At 44.5% G+C, this 16,600-nt stretch overlaps 1 pseudogene; it reads right to left on the bottom strand.

Annotated features, from left to right (window-relative positions):
- Nucleotides 1–589: 589 nt before the first annotated feature.
- Nucleotides 590–3,453, bottom strand: LOC147421047 (uncharacterized; annotated as a pseudogene).
- Between the last annotated feature and the right edge of the window lie 13,147 nt (nt 3,454–16,600).

Genomic DNA, 16,600 nt, shown 5'->3' with positions numbered 1-16,600 from the left:
AATCCAGCCGGCACAACACGATTGGCAGCACAAAATGGGTTGCGGACAAGAACGTGGGCTGCCAAGACTCCCTGCCCAGGCTTGGGCGGGGAACGAGCTGCTGATAACGCTTCCTGCAAGACACGTCGAGCCAATACGCTGCCGATTAAGTCTGACAGCTTCGCCACGTTTGGAGAACGCGATACCTTCAGTGTGTAACACCTGCCTGTCCGTGCGCAGAAGTGATGGGCAGGCAGAGACTCAGTGTGTATCCAGCCTCACTTAAAGAGAGAGTGAGAGAGAGAGGTTGTTAAGCCATAGAGAGTGATACGCAGAGATAGCCAAGAAGGCGATGGCTAGAAGCGTATATTGTATTGATCCGAGGAGGTGCAGTTATATACACGTGAGGAGGCAGTTACAAGATCATGTGATTCATGGGAATGCGGGCCGTTTGGCATCTGGCCACGTGTGTGGGTTGCTGACTGGTGTGATGACATGGATTAATCATCTAACACGCCCCCGTAGGACATGTTGTCATACAAAGGGCATGCATGTGTAAAGTGTGAGATTCAATCTACATGCTTTGGGTAGATACAATATGCTTATGCAATTATGCAATTTCCCGATAGCATCTTGGTGTGACTACCAAGGTCTTTAACCTGGATGGATCAAGATTGTTGAGGTCCCACTTCTTGTGAATCAATGAAGCTAGAATACCAGGAAAGTTAGCTTTGAAATCAGCATGAAGAGTTTTAGTTCTTGAAACTTGAACACCATCATATCGCCCCTGCAAGTGAAAGAAGTAGATTGCTTCATGGTTGCTGATTTTGCGCCCCCGCTGATAGAAGAGAATGGTTATGTATATCAGCTGAGCGGAAAGGTAGACAACCCTCTGTAGTTTGTCGAGGAGTGGAATTGGAGGCTCCGACAGGGTAATGTGGGGGTTGGAGGGGAGTAGCTGATGATGAGGATAGGTATGCACTGGAGGGAGAGGTAAGAGATGAGCCGCGGCATGCCGACCAGGAAGGACTCCACCTCCAGTATCAAAGGGAGCATAGACCAAGTGTGGAAACAACAAGTACAAATGGATATTTATGAGGAGGGGCGAAGGGTGACTGTACTGTTGCATTGCATGTGTGCTGGGAAACCAATGAGCACCAGATATTGAACTAGCCAGTGGATGCTCAGTAGACCAAGAAAGGAAGGGGTGCTCAGGAGGGAGAGGCACAGCAGTATAAGCATCAAAAAAATCCAAAGTGGAAAGAGTAGGGGATTGAGAAATGATCTGGCTATTGTCGGCAAAGGCACCACCAGTAAGAGGTACATGTGTGGTAGGTAAAGAATAAAAGAGAGACATTGGTGGCTGGCTGGGTTTACTGGTCAGGTCGGGAAGCAAAGGAGGAAGGGCAGCTGGAGTTTCAGACTGAGATCTGGGCCTCGGGCCACCAGTGGTGGCAAAGATTGTAGCCTGCGCTGCACTGAGGGCCAGTGGATGAGGTGTTTCCAGAGCCTGGTTTGCTTCGTTTGGAACGTCTGCAGGGTGCCGAACTTGGGAGGATTCAACCAAAGCAGGATCATCAACAACAAGGTCTCCAAGGAAGGCTTGAATGGTGGTGACATCATTATCGGCATCTGCAGTTGCAGCGTGCGTCAGCATTGGTGTTTGCCGCCGGTAGCTTCGGGAAGATAGAAACCTAGCGTCATCGATAGCACTATTGGTCGCGGCACGAGCATGCAGGAGTGTATTAGCAGCACCTTTAACTGCGTTTTTGGCTGTATTGGTTTCGGTATGACGTGCTGCGTGGATGGCAACACCATATTCTTTAGCAGAATTGACTGCAGGGTGAGGTGCATCACCAGCGGCAGATGCATCTTTGTCTTCTACAGCAGGTTCGTTGTCCGCAAAAGGGACTGTGTCTGCAGCAAGAGCGGCAGCAGCTCCGGCTGCTTGGTTGACGGCTGCTTTTTTCGAAGGGGTGGCAGCTCCATAGAGGACAACAGTGTGGGTGGTGACGACTTCTACTGTTGAGATGGTTGCTCCGTTTGCGGCTGACTTCGCAGAACCAGGAGCAGCAGGTTCAACTGCAGGGCTGGCGGCACAAGAGCGTGCGTGGGCATCTGCATTGGCAGCATTGGCAGCAGCAAGGACTTCGTCTGCAGCAGGTTCGTTGCCGTTTGCAGCAGGAGTATGGTCCGCAACAAGGACTTCGTCTGCAGCAGGTGTGGGAGTCTTGCATTCTGCACCAGGGTTGGCAGCAGCAAGTTGGACTGCAGGGTCGTCATGCCGAGGTGCGGCGGTACCTCCGACTGCAGCACCGGGAGAACCAGTGTCAGCGGGTTGGGTGGATTGAACCATTGTTGGGTTTGCAGAAGCCGGGTTCCCGGGGAATGCTGCAACGATGGTGGCATAACCATCACCATCTTCAGCAGCAAGATTGCCAAGGAAGGTCGTGATGACCTAGTCATCACAAACATCGTTGGCTTCTGCTTCTTGGCAGGGGGAAGGGCGAGCAACTATGCTTGGGAGAAGTGTGGATTTAACCACTGCAGGCGCTTCAACATCAGGGTTGGCATCATCAATTGCAAGCGCAAGGGTGGCAGCAGCATTTTGGGCTGCTTTGAGGGCTGCGCCAAATATGTAGATAGCGGTGCGGGCTTGCCGCAGGGCAGCCAGGAGATGCAGCAGAAGGTTCCTCGCCCAAAGTTGGAGAGGCGGGGGTGACTGCATGGTGGGGTGCCTCACAGGTGTGGGAGGATCAGGCCTTGGCTGCGATGATACCATGTGAGAGAAGGGAACTCACTTAAAGAGAGTGAGAGAGAGAGGTTGTTAAGCCATAGAGAGTGATACGCAGAGATAGCCAAGAAGGCGATGGCTAGAAGCGTATATTGTATTGATCCGAGGAGGTGCAGTTATATACACGTGAGGAGGCAGTTACAAGATCATGTGATTCATGGGAATGCGGGCCGGTGACCACGTGTGTGGGTTGCTGACTGGTGTGATGACATGGATTAATCATCTAACAAAAAGGCCTTCCTCTTGACGAGCAGGTCCTAGGTGAGTTCCAGACTGATCTATGACGTCTCTTGGGATTGTTCCAAACTTTTTCTCTCGCTCTCTCTCTCAACGCCCCATGTTGCCCATTTCTTGTGCATACAACAGCCCACAATCTTTGTTTAAAAAAATCATCTTGCACTGGTGGTGCCATTTAGTGGACAATAGTCCGCTCATCAACGATTGCTAGATTAGAAAAGATCAAGATCTCTTGTGTTGTAATTGTGTTGTCCCATTTGGTAAATGTTGCCCCCTCAAGGCACATATTGTAGTGCCTGAGGTTGAGAGTACATTCTTTGTTGATCAACTTGTGAGTAAGACAAAAAAGAAACCCATACGAAAGTCCTTATTAAAGGCCCACATATGCTTAATCAAGATATACTTCTAGAACTATCCAAAACATTATACATGCTCAATTATAAGTTCACCTTTTAGTGTTTGCTTGATTGAGATTCTCTTCATGATCTACATACAACGTCACGTTACGTTGAATGAGAATCACTTAATGATCTACATACACATAGCATGAAAAGCATTAATCCTCAATTCTGATGAGTTAATCTAGAAAGATTCTTAGTAGCTAGGAGGGTGAAAAATTCACAAGTAAAGAGTTTTAGTACTTGAAGCACACGATATATAGATTTTACATATAGCCCAAAACCCCCTTCCCCCCCGGGAAGCTTGCGTATAAAATGTTGGATGTTGAAAATTTAGCATGAATGTAGTTAAGGAATTATTAGGAATTCTATTTTTCGACAATATATTGTCATAAAATCTAATATCTAACCAACCCAAATAATTTTCTCATATTAAAGTGATCATTCAATGTGGGAAAATAAACGAGAACAAGGATTAGAATATACACTACAACAAAATAAGGTGTCATCGACGCAGATATCGACACGGCACGTCGCTATACGCGTCGTTGTGAAACCAATCGTTATTTGCGATGCAGGTATAGACGCGTATAGAGACGCAAATTGCCACGCACATAGCGACGACCATAACAGAAAAAAAAATTATTGGACAGAGGGTAGGTAGCCTGGCCTGTGCCCAGTTAAAAGATGGACACAGCCACAGCCAGACTTCCTGCCCTATGTCCAAGAAAGCGAGCAGCACCAAAATATCAACCATGCTCCCGCACGCAAAAATTTCGGCAGAGTTCCCTTTGTTTCGACGAGTCGGTCCTGAAAGCCGGTCCTGAAAGCCTTCCGAGTTGCATCTCGTCGATGTTTCAAGGTGTCCCGTGCAACACCCTTGATCCACCGCACCAGAACAACGGAAGAACCCGGAGCAGGCTGGTACTCTCTAAGGATGGTCTCCACTATATAATTGACTTTTTCCTTTTCTTGCTGATCCCAAGACTTTTTCCTTTTCTACGAGCTGGCGAATCCGCCGTCGCATCTCAGTCCCGACTCTATCCATGTCAACAGAACCATCTCCCCGTACAGTATAGAGCTTGGAGGCACTAGGATCGTGTGCCCCCCAAGGTGTCCGAGGTGTGCCAAGAGGTGTGTCCAGAGGTGTGCTGGGTAGGACGGGGGTCGTGAGCGAGGAGGGGTCGAAGCATCTGTGGACCCTCCTCCACAGCAACCACCACCTCCACATGACGATCGCCGAGATCAACGAGTACGCCTGTGATGCGGAGATGAGGACGAGTGAGGCATCATCGATAAGATCTTGCACCGTATCATCGTCTATCTCTAATTGCAAACATAACTCTGCCCCAACTCGTTCTGGCATATTGTCTTCATCCATTGCATCTTCATCTACAAGTGTCAATTCTGGCTCGTCTGCGTCATCCCTCGTATATCTGTCATCTTCCTCTGCCATATCTTCGTCCATCTCATCTAATGTCACAGTAGTATGGACGTCGTCTGACTGACTTTCCTCCAGGAGATCTTGCCCTTCAAATACTTGTTTATTTCTTGGAGCAACCTGAACCACAAACCACCATTGTCGCTCTCGAGGGTCAGGTACAAAGACCACTTGTTCGCAATGTTCGGGGAGAGCAAATGTGTCGCTCGCATCTGTCCAAATCTTTGTAGAATCTATTTGCACAAGTTTGTTTCCATCTCTGCGTACCGTTGCATTGCGACCAGAAGTAATCACCTTGAACCACTTCACATCCAACAAAAACATCTCAAACCGCCTGAAGCTTACTTTCAGGATATCTGACACCAGACCACAGTAATCCAGGTTGCTAGTGCTCTCATTTGTGTCTCTAGCACTGGCCCTGCTCTTTTGCATGAAACTAACCATTACCCCACTGTCAAATGTGTTTTTTTTGTTGTCAATTTGTTGTGTTCTGAAATGCTTTCCATGCAACCACAGTGCCATGTATGTATGATACTTCCAGTCACATCCAATAGCCAGCTCTTCCTCTTCTAGAGATATGGGTTCTCTGATCTGTCGAGCTGCTCTCACTGTCTTGTCCAACCATGCCATTGTAGGGAATTCAGGTAGAGGAGCGAGATAGTCTGGCAAGGGTAAGCCTCTAGTCGTTCGACTTCACCTGAAATCCTGTCGCTCTAGATTGCGTCTCACTTTCTCTTCTTCTTCGTCTCACTTTCTCTTCTTCGTTCACTCTTAAAATGTGTCCAGGTATCTTCAATGTGCCTCCAAGCCTTCGAATCAGCGGGCACCCTAAATGTTGCGTCAGTGGATCTATTCGTAGAATGCCACCACATCAACTTTGCAATGGAACCACAACGAAACATGTTTTTTATCCTAGGAATAATAAGGAAATGCCGCAACACTTTAGCTGGCACTGTCTCGCCAACTGCATCTTGTTTGTAGCGTGTTGCTCCGCACTTAGGACACGACAGACAATCTGCGAATTCATTGTGAAAAAGAATGCAATCATTTGGACATGCATGAATCTTGTTGTAGTCCAAGCCAACTGATCTCAGAAGTTGCTTTGCGTTTGGCCTGGAGAGGGGCATTTCATTGCCAGCCGGGAGAAGTTTCTCCCGCAATAACCTATTTAAGCCACATTAAATTAAAAAGCTCTCCGAGCACATCACCGTTGCAATCGGAAAATCTCTTTTGTAAATTACGTACCTAAACAAAGCAGTGACACTTGCATCTGACCACCCATACACTGACTGAAGATTCAAAAACGACAGACAAGTACGAAGCACAGATATTTTGGCGCCTTCATAGATTGGTTGACGTGCCAACTTCCTCAACATGTCTTCAAGAGATAAGCGCACGGCTTCTGGTGCTGCTTCGTTCGCGTTCTCCTCGCTTGTCTGGAAGAAGGCATCCAGCATCTCCTCCATGCCGTCGTCTTCTGTCTGTAAGCCCTTTTCTGCTTCCATCCGTGGCTCTATATTGGTCGGACCTTCACGCATAAATCTTTTTTCTCTCTCTCTCAGATGTAGGTGCTATGTCGCGAAAATCAATGCCCATTCCGTAGGAGTTGTATCGCAGATTCTGTACGGTTTTTCTAGCAAACTCTCCGTACTTGTGCACATGCTCATTACATATCCTACGCTTGCGCAGGATTTGATACTTGCAGAGCGTGCACGAGCATGCAATCTTTTCCTCCATGTTAGTTGATGACGTTGCCATCTACAATGATTATGAATGTTGTTTTAATATATATATATATATATACTCCTCACAATGTAAACTACCTCGCATTCTCTAATCTTGCCCAATCTCCGTACACCTCGGTCAAGAGGTGTACGGAGATCAGGACCACCGGGTCAAAATCTTGTCTTTATTGGTCAAATCCTATATGGGTAGACACATACGTGCACTCCCAGGTGTACATGGCAATGCATGTAGCAGGCAAAACCCCTCTGCCTCTTTTAGTTCCATAGTTTCTTCTCTGTCTAAGTACCCTATCTCTCGTTCTCTCTCTCTCTCTCTCTCTCTCTCTCTCTCTCTCTCTCTCTCTCTCTCTCTCTCTCTATCTCTCTTTCCCTATTTTCCTATCTCTCTCTATTTCTCTATTTTCCTATTTCTCTGCCATAACTCCTGGAGCTCCACTTCTCTCTCTCTCTCTCTCTCTCTCTCTCTCTCTATATATATATATATATATATATAAACTCTCTTTCTCTATCTCTCTATTTCCTATCTCTCTCTCTCTTTCTCTCTCTACTTACCTCTCTCTCTCTCTCGCTCGCTCTCTACTTCCCTATCTCTCTAATGATCGAACGAGCGACTGATCTAGGGAGATCTAGACGCCCACGACTGCGGAGGACTACACAACATCAACAAAGGCTGCATCAGAGGATCTAGCTAGGTCACTTTGGCTCGACATGCACAACGCCCGGTCAGAGTAGTGACCATGGAGGAGATCTACCTATCCCAACTAGCTCATTTAACCGTTTAGTCCACACCCAGCAGTTTAGGATTCCATAATATTTTATTTTGTCATCTTCTTACTCTAACTTTGTATCAGATCCATCACATTGTAACTTTCTTGTCTCATGTCTCATAGGTCCTTTGGCCTTTCGAAGACGTTAATATAACATTTCATTTCAGTTCTCTCTTTAAATTTTTTTTCCTTAATTTTAATTTCCTAAGCATACATTAATTCTCTCTCTCTCTCTCTCTCTCTCTCTCTCTCTCTCTCTCTCTCTCTCTACACACACACACCGCTCTCTCTCTCTCTCTATTTCCTACACACACACATACACACACCTCTCTCTCTCTCTTTCCTCTACACACACACACACACCGCTCTCTCTCTCTCTCTCTCTTTCCTACACACACACACACACACACACAATGTAGAGGTAGAGAGAGAGAGAGAGAGGGGTTGGGGAGGGTGGAGATGGACATAATACCTGCGCAGCAGGTTTCGGCCAAGACCCGAGCAGGCGAAAATGGCCCCTGCACGCGGGTTTCGCTTTTTTCCCCCAATTTTTCTTGCGTCGATATACGCGTCGCTATACGCATGGCAAATAAATGCTTTTTCACGCGTATATTGACGCACACTGCGACGTATATAGCGACGCGTATATCGACGTCCGCTAATGTCGTCGATATACGCGTGGAAAAGCATGGCCGTCAATATATACGCGTCGATATCTTCATTTAGTGTTGTAGTGATAGACATGTGCTTACAGATCTATCTCAACACGGGGTCAATGGTAAAGGGGCCCAAAAGAGAGATGGTCTGTCAAAGAGCAAGGCTAGCCAATGGGGCTTAAAAGACCTTAGGGTTAGCTTTATTGAAGACCTCCAAACGTTAGTGTTAAAAAGTCCTTTGGCCTTAGGTAAGCTAGGGCCGAACTTGAGGTGGGAACCCGGCCCAAGCTTGGGGTTCTTGTCGTGCTTGATGACTAAGGTGCTTGAGGTGCTTTTTGTGCTTGTTGACTAAGATGCTTGAGGTGCTTGTCGTGCTTGCCGACTAGGGAGCTTGAGCTTCTTGTGGGAACACTAACCAAGCTTGAGGTGCTTTGTCATGCTTGTTGACTAAGGTGGTTGAGGGTGAGTGGCATAAAATGGTAACCATCTTTTTGCAACATTTCTCAGCCTACTCAACGTCCTCTTCCTCATATGTGTATATATTTTTCTACGCTATTAAGTTATCTAGAGTAAATTTCCTCTCTTCGTTTAACCTTTGTGGCGACACATACATTGTACTCTTCCCAAGAATGTCACCTTAGTCATATTTTTATATTACTACCCTTTTCTTTTTGCTTTGTAAATAAAAGTACGCATACAATAACCAACTATATACCCCCAAACTTTCTGACCTCTTGTGAATTAGTAGTAGGAAAATAATATATCCATCTTCCACCCCTTATAGATAAATTCCCATGGAAATCAACTCTCCACTTGTCTTTACCAAAGATTATGGTCCCTCTCTACAAGTCTTCTATGCCCCCTACATAGGTGGCCCAATATCTCTTAAGAATATACATATAGTTTCTCTCCTTTCAAAAAAACTCCAATTGTATATTCTTTTCACAAGCAAATAATATTGGGCCCTCCTCTATTTGTTTAAGCATCATAGCCTTTTGAAAAAGCATGATTCCCCTTGGATGCATACAAGCAAAGGGCCCATACAAGAAGACTTTGAAGCAAAAGGTTCCCTAGCCTAGTGTGGACCTTCCAAACCGAATTCCTTGGTGCATGGGCGTGAAGAATAGTCCAAATTCATATCAAACATGTTGAGAAGGTCAATTTTGCCTTTTGAAGCATGTCATTCCGAGCTACAGGTAAAAAGTTATGGTCAAAATAGTGTAAATCTGTCAGATTCGCAGCAAAAGGGAACTATAAATCAAGTAAATCAAGAGAGTGAGATCTTATTTTTCCCCTACTCATCTTCTAGAAGAGCAATGAGTGTTCAAGGTCACTTGCATGTGATGGGACCAACCTAAAGATGCTTTCTAAATGCCAAGACAGACAAGTTGAGATACCCCGCAGGAGCCACCCGTAGGGCCTCATGGTGGGGCCCACCTACATTATGCACCCCTATGGAGCCTTCACGGTCTAAAATGATATTTTTGGTGAATAAATAGTCCCTTTTATGTCCAATATTCAATGAGTGGTCAAAGGACACTTAATTAGGTCTAATCACTTACTCTAATTAAGTGTAGCATAATCCCACTCCTACACAACTATAAATAGCCCCCCTTGGAGAGACTCAAGGACACACACACACACCTATATTTTCAACTTCATGTTGTTTCTTGATCAATAGTAGAGAAAACCCCAACTCTCCCTCTTTCACATCCTCCCTCCTAACCTTCCTCTTTGGAGGAAGTGCAACTCTATTCTCCACTCTTTCCATTCTACAATCTCTTACTCCATCAACCCAATAAATCATTTGTAGCACCTCAATAACTTGTAAATACATCATGATCTCTCTCATGGTTATGTTAATGATCATGAAATCATCTTCAAAACTTTCAAGTGTCGCAATTCGTGATGGTTAGCAAGCGTCGGTTCTCCCCTTAAAAGGTGTGCGAGAAATCAACTAAGTGTTCTATTCTCAATTTACCATTGGTTTGTTTCTCCACACTTATTCAATTGGTCTAAAGAAATTTCTCACTCCAACTCTCTTTTGCTTCATTACATATGCATGTGGCTACCTCTCATGGTGATTTTATTTGTGTCACGGCATTGCATAGATGGAGATGAGCTCTCTATGCAAAGTGTGTTAGTTTGATGTAAGTGATTCTCTTGTGTGTTTGAGAGGCAAGTCTTGTGAGCATGATTTTTTTGATGAGTGCTTGAGAGAGGAAGAGTTGGGATGTATTATGGGTATTCTTATGGGGAGAAGGTGAATGCTATTCCACAAATTGCATATTTCATTTTGATGCACGGCATTGGGTTGCATAACCGTTGATGGTGTTCAAGTGTCCAAAGTGTATATAGAGTAAGGGGGTTTTTAAAGTGTGTTGCTTGAGTGGGTGAGTGCAAGTGTCATTTTTGATTGGTTTCCTTCTCCACTCCCAAAAGAAGGTGGTGCCCCAAGTAGTGTGCGTACCTCTTTACGAACATTTTGTGAGGGTAGGCCCATTGGTTTGGGTTTCGAGGCCCCATTTCAAAAATCTCGCCCTCAAGGGTAAGGTGTTCAAAAAGTCCAATGCAGTCCCTACTCAGGAGGGGGCGAGCCCTAAAGATAGCTGGACACACTCACACACAAGGAAAGCCCAAGCCTCAAGAGACAGCAAGGACACATGTCAAGCCTCTACCCATGTTGCCCTCATCGTGTGCCTAAAGCCTATTGGTTGGCCTGCAAAGGGGTCCAATGATAAATTAGTCAATTTGATTAATTGTTTTTGCATTTATCAGTCCTCTCTCTCAAAGGAAAAAGGGAGACACTTGTCCCAAGGCTACCCTTGTTGCTTGTTATGCTTTATGCATGTTATTGGCTAGGCTTGTAGGTGTCCGATAATCTTCTTTCATGAGCTAGAAGAGGGGGTCGACCAAAGCAAGAAGGGGGCTAGCTTGGGGGGTGTAGTCTTCCACACACACTCACACACACTCTCATTGTGTGAAGTGCAAAGTGCAAGAGCTCCATCTCCTTCTCCAAGCTAGTAGATAAGTTGAGAGCCTACACCGACACACTCTTGGCTATGGAATGAAAATCCAACCAAGAGCCATGCTTCAATGCTTAAGCTTGTCATCTTCTCCATCTTCATTACTATGCTATTATGTATGCTAGCAAGAAGAGTGATGATAAGTGAGGAACTATTTCTTTCTCCTATGAATGTTTCTTGTTCCTCTTCCCTACCCTCATTCCCCGCTAGCTCTCTCCACCTTCGAAGGTGTTTGAAGCCTTGAGACTGAGGCTTGGGATAGTTAATGATTTTTACAAAGTTCATGTTATGCTCGTGATGCATGAAGCTTTCATCTTCATAGTATCACCTAGGTCACAAGGAACACAAAGATTGTATTGTACCTAGTCTCCCTTGATGAGAGAAACTATAATATAAATGTCTATTGGAGGGAAAACCGGCTCCACATAAATCCGGTCCTCAACTGTTGTCATGTTCTCTAAACTCTCTTCCTTGCAAAAGTATTGTTCGTGCCAAGTTAACTAAGTACTATGTTTATGTTGCTACCCTCAATTAAGTTCATTCTCTATGCTCACAAAGTAATCTTTTAAAAATGCTTTCTCTAATTTTTCTAATTCCGCTACTCTCAAGTTCATAGGCCATTTCCATTACATTTTTATCATGGTTGATTTTGTTAACTATATTAGGGTAAGTGGGACTGGGATCTATTATCGATTTTCTTGAGTCCACTATGTGGAATATGGTGCACACCTCGAGAGCTTTGGTCTTAATAATGAAGTCTTTTTAGATTTGCCTACTGCTTTACCATTATTGAGCCATAAGAAGTCTAAAAGGAGCTATCCCTTGAAAACTCTGCAATATTAGACCCACTCCACTACTCTTTATAACTAACCAATTTGAGTCGTGGGTGTAGATACTTAAGTGCTGATTTTCAAAGGCTAAGAGGAGTAGCAACTAAGGTTTTGAATTGCCAAAGAATACACTAAGTAAGCACATAAATTTTGTTAACATGACTGACAATAACCAAGAGAGTAGAATGAACATTGATAACTTTGATTTTGCACATGAAGGTGCTAATGTTGATGCCCCCATGTTTGTCAATTATCTTGCTACTAGGTTGTAGCAAGATATGGGCAACCCAGCTTTGCAAGCTGAAGTTACTCAATAACCTCACGCTTATGGGATTTCCCTTCCTCTTCAAGAGGAGAGAGAGCTTAGGAGGCCTCTTGAAGAGACCTCCAAAAAAAGACTCTCTCACATACGAGAGGAGGAATCCAAAGAGCAAGAAAGTAATGAATCCTTAAGTTCCTCTGAAGATGTGGCTCCACGAAGACAATGGTCTAGATGGTCGCCAACTCCTTCCAAGAGAAAACGGTTAACCCACAGTCCTTCTCCTCGTCACTCTGAAAGGGAAGAGAGGAAACAAAGGAAGAAAATGCCAAGAAAGAGGTCACTCTCTTCTCCTTCTTCTTCACCTTCCTCTTCTTTCGACGAAAGCTATGGCTATTCTCCTAGAGAATACAAGAGGGAAGGACATCACAAATCATACCCTGCATGGCGAAGGTCACAAAAGCTCAAGAAGTTAAAAGAGGGAGAAAAGAGTATCTCTTTTCTCACCTATGATGGCACCTTTGGCGCCAACGACAAAGTATTGTCCTTCATCCAGCAATTTGATGTGGCCTTTGGAGACGAGGGCTTCACGGAGTCCTGCATGCAAGCTACCTCATGTAGCTATGCACTTCCAAAAATCAGCTCTTCAATGGTGGGTTAGCCTTTGTGACAACGACGAAGCCCCAAAGACATGAAAAACTCTACGAGTTTCCATCATGAAGCAATTTCTTGCAAGCGATGCAAAGGACAAAGTGCTTACCGCCACGAATGGCTCAATTTGAAGCTTCTCCCTCATGAGTCTATCCACAAATATGTAGACAAGTATTTGGATTTACATCTTGTAGAAGGCGAAGACAGTTCCAACAGGTGGGAACTGTCTCCAGGAAAGTCAAACAATGGATCAGTCACACATCAGTAATTACCACGGTAGTTACTACAGTAACTTCTAAAAGGCTATAAATAGGACCCATTACATTGTAATCGGGCTGCTATTTTCCTACTTCTTAGTTCTCTTGGATTTGGCTTCTAAGTATTTCCTGAGCTACAATCTCTTCGTCTATAATCTCACTTTGTAATCATTACTATTGTAGTCAATTGAGCTTCAGTCTGTTACATCTTGTACTGGTTATTCCTAAACTATGAATCTGAAACTGCAAACATTTTTCCAGTTGTCCAGTCTGTTTCTCATTCCAGTGTACTATTTAAGTTCAGACAACTATTTCAGTCCAGTTTTCACTCTCTATTCTAGTTTCACTGACTGAACTGGTGACTTACCAGTAGCTCTAAATTCTAACATTGGAATCAGCTATTTGAAGAGATCAGCTCCAATTCCATTTTGGCGATCACGGTGGTTAGAGTTGTTTGCTCGTTGACCAGAAAACTCTTCTCCTAGTTAGAATTTTCAGTTGTAGTGATGGCGCCCAAAACCAGCTGTGGTCGTAAACCATCACACCGCATTGACCCTATTCTTGAGGAATCAGAAAGAGATTTTGATCCTAAGCACGATCCGATGACTGAGACTGAGACTCAGGAGGAGCATAGTCATGTTGATGAGGCCAAGGACTCTTAGCACTCCAGTCAGTCCAGAAGGAGAAGGGCTGAGAGGGAAGAATGCAAGACAAGGAGTTCTCGGACCACACAGAGGGATATTGGGGCCAAAGACAGTAAAGGTAGTCGCCACAGTTCCAGTAGAAAAGCAAGGGAGGAGACAAAAACTGAGATTGATGAAGAAATTGATTGGGATGCCGATATAGACCATTACAAGATGTCTTCAAGAAGGAGTCAGGTTCCTAAGGTAAGAAGAGGCAAAAATGATGCTGACAGACATGATTATACCTCTTCATTGAAAATTTCTTTCTAGTATTCAAAGGTGGAAAGAAAGATGATCCAAATGTTCATATCCAAGCCATTGAACAGTATGTTGAGTTGAAAAATATTGATGAAGATGACTGGGGGGGATACTTTCCTCAGACACTAAAAGATGTAGCAAGGAAATGGTACTACCATTACCCAGCTTGCCAACTCAGATCATGTAACAAACTGCTTAAAGCTGTCTGACTGGAATATTCAGACAATGAGGACATCCTCTGTGAATTGGATAAGATAAAGCAAGGAAAATTATCAGTCAAAAGTTATGTTGAGAAAATCAAGGAGTTGACCAGGCAGCTGCAAGAACCACCATCAGAAAAGAGTTTGCGAGCATGGTTTTTAAATGGTTTCCACGCAGTAAAAAGCTTAGGGAACAGGAGGTGCCCGCACCAACAAAGAAATTCAATGATTTGGTGCAACGAGCCCTTATGCTGGAGCAGCAGGCAAAGAAGGAAAGGAGTCACAAGAAGAGGAGGTCCAGTAGTAGCAGTACTTCTACTGAGAATTTTGATTCCAGTAAGACCTCCAGTAGCTCTGAAAGTAGCTCGGATGAAAAGAGCAAAGACAAATCCAAGAAGGGGTCTTGGTCCAGAAAGATTGATGAGATAGCACCGCAGATTTCTAAAATCAGCCAGACCAAACAACCAGTAAGAAGAATGGAAACCTGGTGTTCAAAGTGTAAATCCAAAGATCATGTTTCCAATGAATGTCCACATTGTACTTACTGCAAAGCATATGTCCATTTATGAAACAACTGTGGCATTCGTATTCATCATTTCAAGAAGGAAAAAGATCTGTCTGTGGTGGAATTTACCAATACTGAACCAGTTAGAGTGCAGACTACCAGTGTACCCCAAGAAGAAAAATCAGGTACTAGTGGTACTGGTACTGGGCGTGGCAGGTACCAAGGGGGTACTGGCCGAGGTCGAGATCGTGGTAATTTCTAGAACCGAAGCCTAAAATCTTATCCTTGTGGTAAGTATGGGTATTTCGCGGCTCAGTGTCCAAAAACACCTACTACTGCAGCTACTGAGGCAAAGGCTCCAGAGCCAGTTCCTGTACGAGCAATTACACGCAGCAAAGGGGTGGTCATTGAGGAAATTCCAAATAAGCCGGCGAAACCAGTCAGTCCTGAAAGTAGCAAATGGGCTCAGCAGAGAGAGGTGTGGAAGGCCAAGGGTAAATAAAAGGTGGTTGATGAATGGCAGGAGCAAAGAGAATTGGCAGTGAAAATCACAGAGGATGTAGCCAAGAAGCTGCTCTGAGTTCTGATGCTCGGGTCATTCAGAAGATACCAGCCCAGTCTTCTGAGAAAGCACAACTAGATCAATAAGGGTCTGGGATTCTTGAGACCATGTTGGCTGCAGTTCAGGGACTGATGGAAGAATTAGGGACTGATAGAGGAGCTGAAAGCACCAGAACAAAGGAATGGTACTGTGCGGATACTTTCGATTCTTCAAGTTCTGATAACAACTCTAATCATGAGAGGGAGGAATATCATGTCAAGATTTGTGGCAGAATTCAAACACTCACAGTTGAACTAGATGACATTAGAAAAACTTTGCCTGAAACAGCGAAGTTCATCACACAGCGAAGGAAGGCTGAGACGGAAGCCAGAGCTGTTGACTTGGCTGCTATCAGAGATGAAGAAGTGCCGGTGATCCAAGTAGATTACAAGGTTAGAAAACAGTGGGAGCCACTATCTGGTGTCATACTCGATGGCGGAGCAGAAGTAAATATCCTGGGGACACACCTTCAGCAAAGGATGGGTATTACAAACTTGCAACCAGCACCTTTCAAAGTTCGAATGGCGGATCATCGAGTGGTGCAGGTAACTGGTATGATAGAGAGTATGCAGATAAGAATGGGCAAAGAAAAGTTCAAAACTAGCTTCCTAGTATTAGATGTGCAAGGCGCATATGGGATGCTACTGGGGCGCCCATGGTTGCGAATGGCATAGGCTGTTCAGGGCTATGCTAATTAGACTCTGACAATACAAGGTGTCAGTAGCAGAATTCAGATTCAGACGAACAACACTAGGAGCTGGCGAAAGAAGCTGCGACTAGAAGAGATTTGCCAGAAGTATAAGGTGAAGAAAATTGAGAGAATGCTGGCGGCAATGAATATTTTTTCATTAATCGACATAGATCTCAACGCAGTGCTATTGGACAAGGATCATGCTAAAAAGAAAAAGAAGCAATTTACAGACCAGTTCACTGAATTGAACTCTGGAGAACGCCCAGTTCAGCTGACTGGAAGGCCAAAAGAACCAATTGATTCCAGTAAGCCAGCGGTTTCTGAACAAGTAAACTCTGAAGAAGTTACTTGAAAATCAGAATAGCAGTTCAGAGCTCAGGGGACCGTCTTGGGATTATGCCGAGGAGTCAACCAAAAGAAAGGGTGGTGGACCTAATTGGTTGCTTCTAGATGATCAAGAAATAGAGGAATGGAATTTTTAGGTTCTGAGGAAAATCCTAGAATGATCAAAGTCAAGAAACATCTGAATCCTGAGATGGAAGAGGAGGCCTGACATAGGTTCCAACAGGACAAAGATATGTTCGCATGGGAACATACTGATCTCAAGGGAGTAGATCCAGAG

The sequence above is a fragment of the Adiantum capillus-veneris genome, chromosome 28, assembly GCF_014529385.1.
Source record: "Adiantum capillus-veneris isolate H3 chromosome 28, ASM1452938v2, whole genome shotgun sequence".
NCBI lineage: Eukaryota > Viridiplantae > Streptophyta > Polypodiopsida > Polypodiales > Pteridaceae > Adiantum > Adiantum capillus-veneris.
Note: the sequence above shows the minus strand (reverse complement) of the source record. Positions and strands in the feature narration are given on the sequence as shown.